This window comes from Panthera pardus, unplaced genomic scaffold, assembly GCF_024362965.1.
Source record: "Panthera pardus isolate Hobbes unplaced genomic scaffold, ASM2436296v1 HiC_scaffold_260, whole genome shotgun sequence".
Lineage (NCBI taxonomy): Eukaryota > Metazoa > Chordata > Mammalia > Carnivora > Felidae > Panthera > Panthera pardus.
The window spans coordinates 8779-19657 of NW_026526833.1; the positions used below are offsets into that span (position 1 = coordinate 8779).

Below are 10879 nucleotides of genomic sequence, written 5' to 3' on the forward strand. Positions count from 1 at the left end.
GTGTGGGAGGGGGGATGGGCTAAATGGGGAAGGGGCACTAAGGAATCTACTCCTGAAGTCATTGTTGCACCATATGCTAACTAATTTGGATGAAAATTTTAAAAAAGAAAAAAGAAAATTAAAAAAAAAATAAATAAAAATAAAATAAAAAATAAAAAAATATATATTCCCCAAATGACTCTACCCAAATTCCATTGATACAGCCTGTCATTCATTGTCACAGACACTCAGGAGGCTGTTAGGCACTGAGCCATGGAAAAAACTAACCGGAAGTTATGGGGATCAAAAGAATCCCAGAGCGTGATCTCTAGCACATCGCACCCATGCAGCCCCCTTCTGACCTTCTAGGCAAGCACACTATTAGGTTTTCATAGCATGGAAGGCACTCAGTTTTTATAATAAACAAGTACATTTTCCAATTTAATTGACAGCTAGACACTGTATCAGTTAACACTTCACTGATACGAATTTCTTTACTTCAATGAAACACAAAGCCGTTGGAATTAGATGTCATGTCCTTCTGAGCTTAATAAGAGGTCTTCTTAGTAAGAGATTTTTAACTACAAGCTCATTCCAGTACATAATTTAATGGGCCGTTTTCATTTTTTATTTTTTTTTAATTTTTTTTTTAACGTTTTTATTTATCTTTGAGACAGAGACAGAGCATGAACGGGGGAGGGTCAGAGAGAGGGAGACACAGAATCCGAAACAGGCTCCAGGCTCTGAGCTGTCAGCACAGAGCCCAATGTGGGGCTCGAACTCACGGACCATGAGATTATGACCCGAACCGAAGTCAGCCGCTTAACCGACTGAGCCACCCAGGTGCCCCTAATGGGCTGTTTTTAAATGAACACTCCCTTGAAACTGATAAAGCCTGTCCTGCCTTATTTTCGGTTCACTGCTAGAAAGGCTTATGAATATATGATGGTAAAACTGAAATAATGACATATTGCTGGAGTTGAGGACAATTATGAAATTGTCATTTAAATCCAAATCAGAACCAGGGCACCTGGGTGGCTCAGCCGGTGGAGTGTCCAACTTCGGCTCAGGTCGTGATCTCGGGGTTCATCCCTGGTCACGCCCCCTCACCTTACTCAAAAGCAAATGGGCAACACACGTGGGAAGCATTTGTTTTGAAAATCTTTTAAAATTCAAGAACCGTATGAAACATTTAAATAGGGTAGAAGAGAAAGACCGGATCCCCTCAAGCCACTGAAGGTTTGATAAAACAAGGAGACCCCAAGTCCATGAATTTTCATGTTGAATCACCTGTAGTCCTTCCTAAGTAGGGGTCTGGGTTTTGTCAAGTTAGGAAGCTGCAGGGAATACTTAAGAACTAAGTCCAGGAGCACCTGGGTGGCTCAGTCACTTAAGCGTCTCACTTCGGCTCAGGTCGTGATCTCATAATTTGTGAGTTCGAGCCCCATGTGGGGCTCTGTGCTGACAGCCTGGATTCGGATTCTGCTTCGGAGCCTACTTCGGATTCTGTGTCTCCCTCTCTCTTTGCCCTGCTCATGCTCTGTCTCTCTCTCTCTCTCTCAAGAATAAACAAATAAACGTTAAAAAAAATTAAAAAACCTAAGTCCAGCTGACGGCCAGTGTCTGACTTCATACTTGTCTGCCATCATCCAGCAGGAAAGTAGGAACATGCACAGTAACCTGAACCCAGAAAACAAAACTGCGTATCTTCCTGAAGTCATGACCTCTCCCCGGCACCAGTGACAGACATAAAGGGAAGTGGGGGGCCAGGAGGGGCGGGGGGCGGGGAGTGACAAGAAAGTGATGGCTCTTAGCAAAACCCAAGTGTGGGAGATCAGAGAACGATGTGGACACTGGCGGGGACTTCAGTCTCTGCAGTGGACAGCCCCGCAGGTGCTGTGGCGTGGGGAGGGGGGGAATGAGCCAACAAGGGACGTGAGGTTACTCTGTGCTGGAGCAGGGGGCAGGCGGGGGGGGGGGGGGACAGCCCAGCCTGGACCCAAGATGTCCATCCAATGACCACGTGAGGGCCTTGGGTGTATGCGTCTCAAATGCCAGAATCGTTTGCTGATGAGCAGAGTGGCGTTCCCTTCAAGGGCTCCCAGCTGTGAGGGGGAGGAAACCACAGACCCCAGGACCCCCACCAACCCAAAACGCTCACAGAACATACGGGCCATCTGCTCTGCGTCCACCTGTTTTAAACACCAACACGCACGCTTTCATACAATGTACTGCATCCGTACCTCGTTAAACCGCATACAGCAGTCACCAGTCCTTTCAACCTTGGGAAAAAGCACCCCGTCTTGTCTGTCGGCTTGTGTGTCCAAGTGCTAGCTGACAGGTTGGCCAAGTTCACTGTCTGGGTGATGGTCAGCCTTGCTCTGTCTTCCCATTAGCGCCTCCACTCCAGAGGAAGATACGTGGACGGGATGGGGTGAAGGAGAGGGGGACTCAGCCCCCCACTTCCGGCAGAAGGCTCTTAAACGAGGGGCCGATAAGGACACGCTCTAGGCAGCCTGTAAAACTGACAGTCACCCCAGAGGAACTGGCCCCGCAAGCCCTTAGCGGAGGGGAGACCTCCTCTACCCCACAAAACTCCAAGAGATGCCCACGTCACATAGGAAGGGCTGGGAGGCCACCAGTACCCCCCGCGGGAGAGCCAAAGATGTGATGCCACATCTCAGGCTGCCTCTGAAACCAAGGCCATGGGAAGCCGTGTCTCCCCGGAGCGAGTCACTGGGAGATTGGAAGAAAAGCAGAGCGTGTCGCAGAGGGAACGAGATCAACCAGAGGAAGCAGAGATGGTGAGCGTGTACCAGCTTCCACGGGGACCGCTCCTGCCAGCGGGCACCTCCAGCCTCTCCTCTGGCATGTTTGCTTAAGCACAGCGGGTACTCCCTGCTTCCTGGGCCCTCAGATGCCTGTGGCTTGCAGCACTGTCACACCAGCTGTCAAAAGAAGCTGTGCTGGGACTGTTTGGAGCTGCAGAAGATTAGGGAGGCAGGGAGAGACGCCTTCACCATGCTCCCGTGTTCTGTATTTCACACACATACACACTCTCTCTCCCTCTCCCTCTCTCTCTCTCTCTCTCTCTCTCTCTCTCTCTCTCTCTCTCTCACACACACACACACACACACACACACACACACACACACACACACACACCTAGCTTGTACTGCTGGGCAAATCTTCCAACCCCAGAGACATTCCCGTCTAAGTGGAAGCTCATTTGCTCTGGCCCTTTAGGTGATCAAGGTACGTGAATGGAACAGAAGCTGTGTGTGTGTTCCAGGAATAACAACAAAACACCCTTCACTCAATGGCTCACTCATGCAGGACACTGGCTGGGCGCTCGGCATGCGTTGTGAAACCTTCCCACCATGTGGGACATGCACCTGACCACCCTCATCGTGGAGATAAACAGATTCATGGGGTTAAAAAGTTGGTCAAAGGGCAGTTTATTCAGCTCAGAGATATGAAGTAGCTCATTCAAGGTCATATATCTAATTAGTGGTGAACCATTAAAACATATCGTATGGGCTCCCTCTATTTCCTCTCCCGATAACCTTGTAGCAGAAGATTTTATCTCCTAGAACTTCTCTCTCAATTTTACCTCCTAGGATGTCTCTCTCTAGACACCTGACTTAACTTCAGTAACATACAAACAGCCGCGAAGAACACACAAATTTGGGGTCTGCTGTGACCCGGCAATGGACCGGTGAATTCATGAATGTAGATTTCCATCCTCACATTTGCCCCAACGCATATGGGGCATTAACCCCCCGATAACAGAAGCTTCTCAAATCCGTAAGAGATTCCTTCTCCCGCCCCTATCCTGCATTATGGGCAAGGAGAAATGCAGCTACAGATGCAAAGGTTAAAGAACAACTATTTTAAAAGTTAATTCCAGGGGCGCCTGGGTGGGTCAGTCGGTTAAGTGTCTGACTTCGGCGCAGGTCATGATCTCCCGGTCCGTGAGTTCGAGCCCCGTGTCGGGCTCAGTGCTGCCAGCTCAGAGCCTGGAGCTTGCTTTGGATTCTGTGTCTCCCTCTCTGCCCCTCCCTCGCCTGTGCTGTCTGTCTCTCTCTCTCAAAAAAAAAAAAAAAAGTTAATTCCATTGGGACATGATTAAATCAAAGGGGAGACATCCTTAGAAGAATCAGCCACCGCTCAAGGACACCGGGGAATGCTGCGTCCAGAAGCTAACGCAGCATTTTTGCAGGACATCAGAACTCAGGCTGCAAAATCACTAGTGAGGATAAGAACGGTGATCATAGGTCAGGACTGGCCAAGGCTTGCCACACAGTCTTCTTAGGAACAGCACCCTTTATACAGCTGGATGCTGGTCGGTCACTCTCCTGAGCTACCTAATTATTCCACTAGCTACCCTCTTCCACCTTTGATCAGACTTCAATTTATCTGGAGGCCCCCAGAACACTGCATCTCTTGTGTTCATCTGTGAATATCTTAGTATGTTGATACTTTCCAGTCACCTGTGGATTCACACAGCTAGTACCAAAAAATCAATCAATCAATCAATCCTACCTCCTTTGGTGCACACTGTGTCGCAGAGCACTGTGGTCACTCACTGCAAAAGACTTGGTAAAACAGCATTTCTTTCAGAGACCAGGACGTGCCCTGCAAGTCCCTACAGTGAACATCACTCCCTGAGCACTTTATCTTGTGCTTCAAAATGAACCCCAACCTGTGAAGGGCCTCATTCCTTGCCCTTGGATTTGAATGTTGTCATCCTGGTACACCAGGCTTATTCTACAAGGAGATTTGCCTGGATTCCCGAATACTGAGCTGAGGCCAAGACAAGCACGGAACAGTAAGTACAGTTAACTGCTTTAAGAAACCAAAAACACAGGGCACCCTGGGTGGCTCAGTTAGTTAAGTGTCTGACTCTTGGCTTTGGCTCAGGTCTTGATCTCACGTTCGTGGGTTTGAGCCGCGGGTCAGGCTCTGCACTGACAGTGTGGAGCCTGCTTGGGATTCTCTCTCTCCCTCTCTGCCCCTGCCCTGCTCATGCATGCACTCTCTCTCTTGCTCTCTCTCTGTCAAATAAAGAAATAAACATTAAAAAAAAAAAAAAAGCAACCCAAAGACAAAACCCAACAGATCAAAAGCAATATTCTATCACTTGGATTACCCTTTTATAAGGGGGAAGTTGATATGTCTTGGGGAGTCCAGATTCCATCTATAAAATTCCATGAAAGGAAATCAACCGCAGAGGCAGCTAGCATGCATCTGAGCACTCTACTGAAGTAGTTACAAAGTGTCTGCGAGAAAACAATAAATCTTCTGGAAGGCAGACCCCAGCCACAGAGCAGCCAGGGGTGGGCTCTGAGGCAACAGATGTCAAATCTGTGTTCAAGATGGCTCATCTCTGGGGAAGGATGAAAAGGGACCACAAGGATGTCAAAGCCACTAAGAATTTTCTAAAGTCCCCTTACACACACACACACACACACACACACACACACACACACACACACGACCCTGTGGTTCAGCAAAGAAAATGAGCTACTATAGCTACAATCTCCTAAACAGAAGAGTGAAAAAGCTGGACACGAATATATTTATTTCGTTTACATAAAGGTCAAATAGAGGCTAATCTATGGTGTGAAAATTTAAGACACAGCATCTTCAGGGGAGAGGTTCAGTGGCACCTGTGGGGCCTAGAACATAGAAACAGGAAAGTTCGATGTCTTGATCTGGATAATGACTAACACAGCCGTGTTCACTATATGAAAATTCATCCAGCTATTGTCCTTTTTTACTTTTCTGAATGCAAGTTCTACTTCACTACCAAAAGATACATATTAACAAATAAAGAGCACCTACTATTTCATAATAATAAAATAAAATAAATAAAAGGAAAATAAAATAAAAAACAGCAATAACATTGAGAGAACATATAGGAGCTGATCCCCAGAAGTTCTTTTCTAGATGGGATCAGCTCCTTCTTGGGGTGCAGACTGGCACCTCCATATACCAATGTTAGGTCAGTGTACATCATTACCATCACAATGCTGGTGTCTGGGAGCTGCAGTCCAAGAACTGTATCCAATGACAGGACAGTTCATTCCCTAGGTAAGACGCCTAGGGCCCCTGGGGTCAAGGTTATGTTGACTGATAAAAGGCACCTCAGCAAAAGCATCAGGAAACCAGGATGCCAGCCAGCCCCCCACCCTCCGCCGAACATTTTGGCAGTTGTGTGACCGGAGACATGATGGCCAGGGGAGCTAGTGGGGGAACAGCACAGGAGAATAGTCACAGAGCAGGCTACAGGGAAGTAGGAACAGGACAAAGCCAGACACCCACCACCACTGCACTGCCTTCCGGAAGGCTGGAGAAACGGACAGCTGAACACGGCAGGGCTCCCGGTTTAAACATGCACTTCCCAGCTTATGGTGAGGCATCGAGGTGAGGCATAAATTCACCTCTCGTTACTGGTTCCCTGACAGTAACCTGACAACACCAGTGAGCCCTGAAGAAACGGATGTTCGGATCACCCGTCGTTCGTCCCGATGCAAGTCACTAAATGAAACATGTTAGAGAATTCCTCTACAATTAAACCACAATAGAGCTTTAAGGGTACAGTAAGTCCAAGTCTTATAAAGTTTTCTGATCTCCTGGATAAACACTGAAAACGAGAAAGTGAGGCCGGGAGAAGCCTAGAAGCTCACAGGTGAGCCCACCCTCTGCCAAGGGGTCTGCGAGGCCGACCCCTCTGTTCTGGGTTTGTGTCCAGCACAAGACAGGGCATCTATTCCCTGAAGCCCCCCTCCAGAGCTCCCTACCCACTTTACTGGCCAGAATGGAAACACATACCCACTACCAAAACAACAACAATAAACCACTGGAAAGACCAGTGGGCCCCCCCTAAACCAGTCAGGTCCATGCCCAAAGCCTGACACAGCCCAGGAAGGTGGGAACTAGGTGGGTACCTCGGGAGGGAACGGATGCCACAGGGGCAGCCAGTGTCCTCCGAGGAATCATGTATACATGAAACAAAGCATCAGTATCAGGCCATACAAGGTCACAAAGCAAAGCTCCAGGGGCAGCTGGGTGGCTCAGTCAGTTGAGCATCCTACTCTTTTTTTTTTTTTTTTTTAAAGTTTATTTACTTATTTGGAGGGAGAAACAGGGGAGGGGCCGAGAGACAGGGAGAGAAAGAATCCCAAGCAGGCTCCAAACTGTCAGCTTGGAGCCCGATGTGGCGCTCGAACTCACGAACTTCGAGATCATAACCTGAGCCGAAGTCAAGGGTCAGATGCTTAACTAACTGAGCCACCAGGTACCCCGAGCATCCTACTCTTGAATCCGGCTCAGGTCATGATCCCAGGTCATAGGATCGAACCCTACATCAGGCTTCAAGCTGGGTGTGGAGCCTGCTTGGGATACACTCTCTCTCTCTCTCTCTCTCTCTCTCTCTCTCTCTCTCTCTCCCTCCCTCCCTCCCTCCCTCCCTCCCTTTGCCCATCTCCTCCACTTGTGCACTCTCTCTCTCTAAAATTAAAATAAAATAAAATAAAATAAAATATAAAATAAAATAAAATAAAATAGGAAACATAAAAACAAAGCTCCAAGTGGAATCACAGGGAGAGCCTTTCTCTACTTGGACTAAATACTGAAAGCTCTAGGAAGACAGTGGATTTGAGGGGGTGGGTGTTTCAGATGGGGTGAGGCATGGGACCCTTGAGAGGCAGGCAGTTCTGGGCACAGGGAACACGGGAACCGAAGTGGCAGGCAGTGGCAGGCGGGTCATAAAAGGGAACAACACAGAGGCTTTCTTAGTGAGTCCACAGGCTCGGAGAGAGGAAAATACAGATATCCAGGCTACGGCAGGTGAGTGACCTTGGCCTGTTTGCCCAGATTATTTTTAAAAGTCAGCAGTCCATGAGGGAGGAGCCACTACAGTATTTCGAGCAGGGAATGAGCACAAACAGAGCTAGGCTCATAGATGTGCTGGAGGGGGAAGACCAGCATAGGAGACTACTTTAATAACCTGGAAGGGGAGCCAGCCGGGACAGGACTCGATGCATATAGGGACGTATCTGAGACGATGTCGCCAACTGGGATGGGAAGGGGATGGGTGAGTACAGAAGCAGAGGTTAGGTCACTGGGAGGGGGGACAAAAAATCGAGCCCAGCTCCGCATGGCCCAGGGACCGCAGGGAGAACAAGGCAGAACAAGTCACTGGAGGCAGCTGGATAAGGCACAGGGGCCACACAGAGTCCCTCGTCATCCCCCGTCCCTGAGGCTGGACGGCAGCTGCCAAGGATGATGTTTAACTCGCGGGGAAGGGCGTCTGCAGCAGACAGGGGACTGGAGAGCAGAGAAAGGCAGAAACGAGGGCGAGGAGGGGCCAGGGAGGGCTGACGTGCAGACAAGGTTCAGCCCTGGGCTCTGAGCCCTTTCCACTCTGGAAGCTTCCACCCCCTCATCCTTCCCCACAACTAGAGACAATAAAAGCCTTTGTTTTCAAGAACACACACACACACACACACACACACACACACACACATCTAGGAGGAGGGATGCTAGCTTGAGAGGACTCCCCTGCAGTTTCAAAGGCAGGATTGGGGTACATGCTCTGGAGAACCGTGAGCCAGTCCGGTGGCTCAGGCTGGCCGCTGGTCAGGGTGATGGGCTGCTCTCGATCTCTCTGAGACGCTCTGTGGCAACACGGCACTTGGGAAGCAGGCCTGCAGAGGAGATGCCCGGGAAGACTTCCCGGAGAAAACGTGACACTGTTACCTAGAGATGGGCCCACCTACGCAAAAAAGCAACGACATGACCGCAAAAATACACAACAGCCTCAAGGGAGAGTCATGGTTCTGTGTCCTCCCGAAACAGAGCAAGGGCTGGCCAACAGGTGCACTCAGCACCTGCCCCAGCGACCGTGTGGCCTGCCACACCACAAACCAAAAACGCCACAATCTGGCTCTTAACACAGATGGCTTGCCAATGTCTGACGCTCTAGAGAAGGACCGTAATTTGTCAGCCCAACAGAATGAGATCTGCCCGGGGCACCAAGGTGGCTCAGTCGGTGAAGTGTCTGATTCTTGGTTTTGGCTCAGGCCATGATCTCACGGTTCGTGGGTTCGAGCCCCACATCAGGCTCGGTGCTGACAGCTGAGTCTGGACCCTGCTTCGGATTTTGTGTCTCCCATGCTCTCTGCCCCTCCACCGCTCACTCTCCGTCACTCTCTCAAAAATAAATTTTAAAAAATTAAAAAAAAAACAACAATATGATATGCCCTGACGACGGACAGCTTTGCTGATGTGGGGAGAAGGTGCACACGACAACGTATCAATTCAAGCCATCCCAATGCTATTCTGAAACCTAACATATTTGTAGTGTACAGAACAGAACAGAATAAATAACGTATCTATAGGACATGCTGGGCAGGCTTCCTGTTCAAAACGATGACGTCTACAAACGCCCAAACAGCACAACAGTGTTGATCGCCAACCCCACCCCACCCCGCCACATCAGTCAGCTCGGATCCTACAGATGGGGTGGCTTAAACAATAGAAATACATCCGCTCTCCTTGGCCTGCAGACAGCCACTTTCCTCACGTGGCCTTCCTCTGTCTGCAAGAATCCTTGCTGTCTGTCTGTTCCTCCTCATGTCAGGACCCCAATCAGGTTAGATTAGAGCCTCATTTAATTTTGTTACCTCTTTAAATGCCCTATCACATTTTGAGGGGCTAGGAATTAGGGTTTCAATACATGAATTTAGAGGGGGGACAAAAATTCAGCCCATAACTGCACCCCAGCTGGACAATTGCAATAAAAAAGTTGCTTTGCCAGAAGAGTTAAAATTTTTTTTTAAATGTTCATTCATTTTTGAGAGACAGAGAGAGACAGAGCACAGGCAAGGGAGGGGCAAAGAGAGAGGGAGACACAGAATCCAAAGCAGGCTCCAGGCTCTGAGCAGTCAGCACCCAGCCCGACGCGGGGCTCGAACCCACAAGCAGTGTGATCATGACCTGAGCCAAAGTCAGACGCTCAACCAACTGAGCCACCCAGGCTCCCACAAAAAGAGTTTCAGAAGGAAATTCCATGCTTTTCCTCCCCTGGAGTTCAAAATTTCCAAAGCAGATGTGAAAGATCTTAACTTCTAAAGTTAGGAAAATTGGAAAATCAAAGTAAAAAACATTATGGGTAATGAGAATGCTGCTTGACCTCTGTGATCTTCCTCCCCAAAAACCAGAACCTCAGTTTCACCGTGACAGAAATATCAGACAAATGCCAGCAGCAGGGCACTCTCCACAACAGCCAACCAGCCCGGCTCAAAACGGTCAGGGTCACAACAAGGGAAGCCTGAGAAATGGTCACAGTCAAGAGGAGCCCAAGGCAGCAAGAGAACTGAGTATGTTGTGGCGTGTTGGATGAAATCCTGGAACGGAAAAGGCATCAGAGGAAAACTAAGGAAAGCTGGATAAAATACGAGCTTAGTGGTCACGTATCAATATTGGGTCACTGGAGAAAACTACCGCCATTCCCTCTACCAAGGGGAAAACTGGGCGCGTGGGGCACATGGGGGTGCTCTGTGCCACTTTCGCAACTTCTCTGTAGATCACAAACTCTCCCCCAAACACAGGTTTTATTAAAAACAGCAACAATGTACTGTGTGTGGCCAGGACACGGGAAACCAGCCGCATGAGTGACCAGCACTCGCTCCTGCCTGGGGACCCCAGGAGCCCCTGTGTCCCTGAGAAGTGGGGCCGGCAGGCTGCTGGTAGTCAGGGCACGCTGGATTACGAGCCCCTACTAGGTGGGTGGATGGCACCTTGCATTTCTGACTGCGGCGGGACAGGGTCAGAAAAGATCACAGGAGCCCTGGGGACAGAGTCCAGCTTGGTTCCTCCCCACCCCCACGCC

The 10879-nt window shown here is 49.3% G+C and overlaps 1 non-coding gene across 1 annotated transcript; it reads right to left on the minus strand.

Annotated features, from left to right (window-relative positions):
* Positions 1-9941: 9941 nt before the first annotated feature.
* On the minus strand, positions 9942-10026 carry TRNAQ-UUG (transfer RNA glutamine (anticodon UUG)). The gene has a single exon. It is a non-coding gene; the product is annotated as a tRNA-Gln (tRNA).
* Positions 10027-10879: the final 853 nt, after the last annotated feature.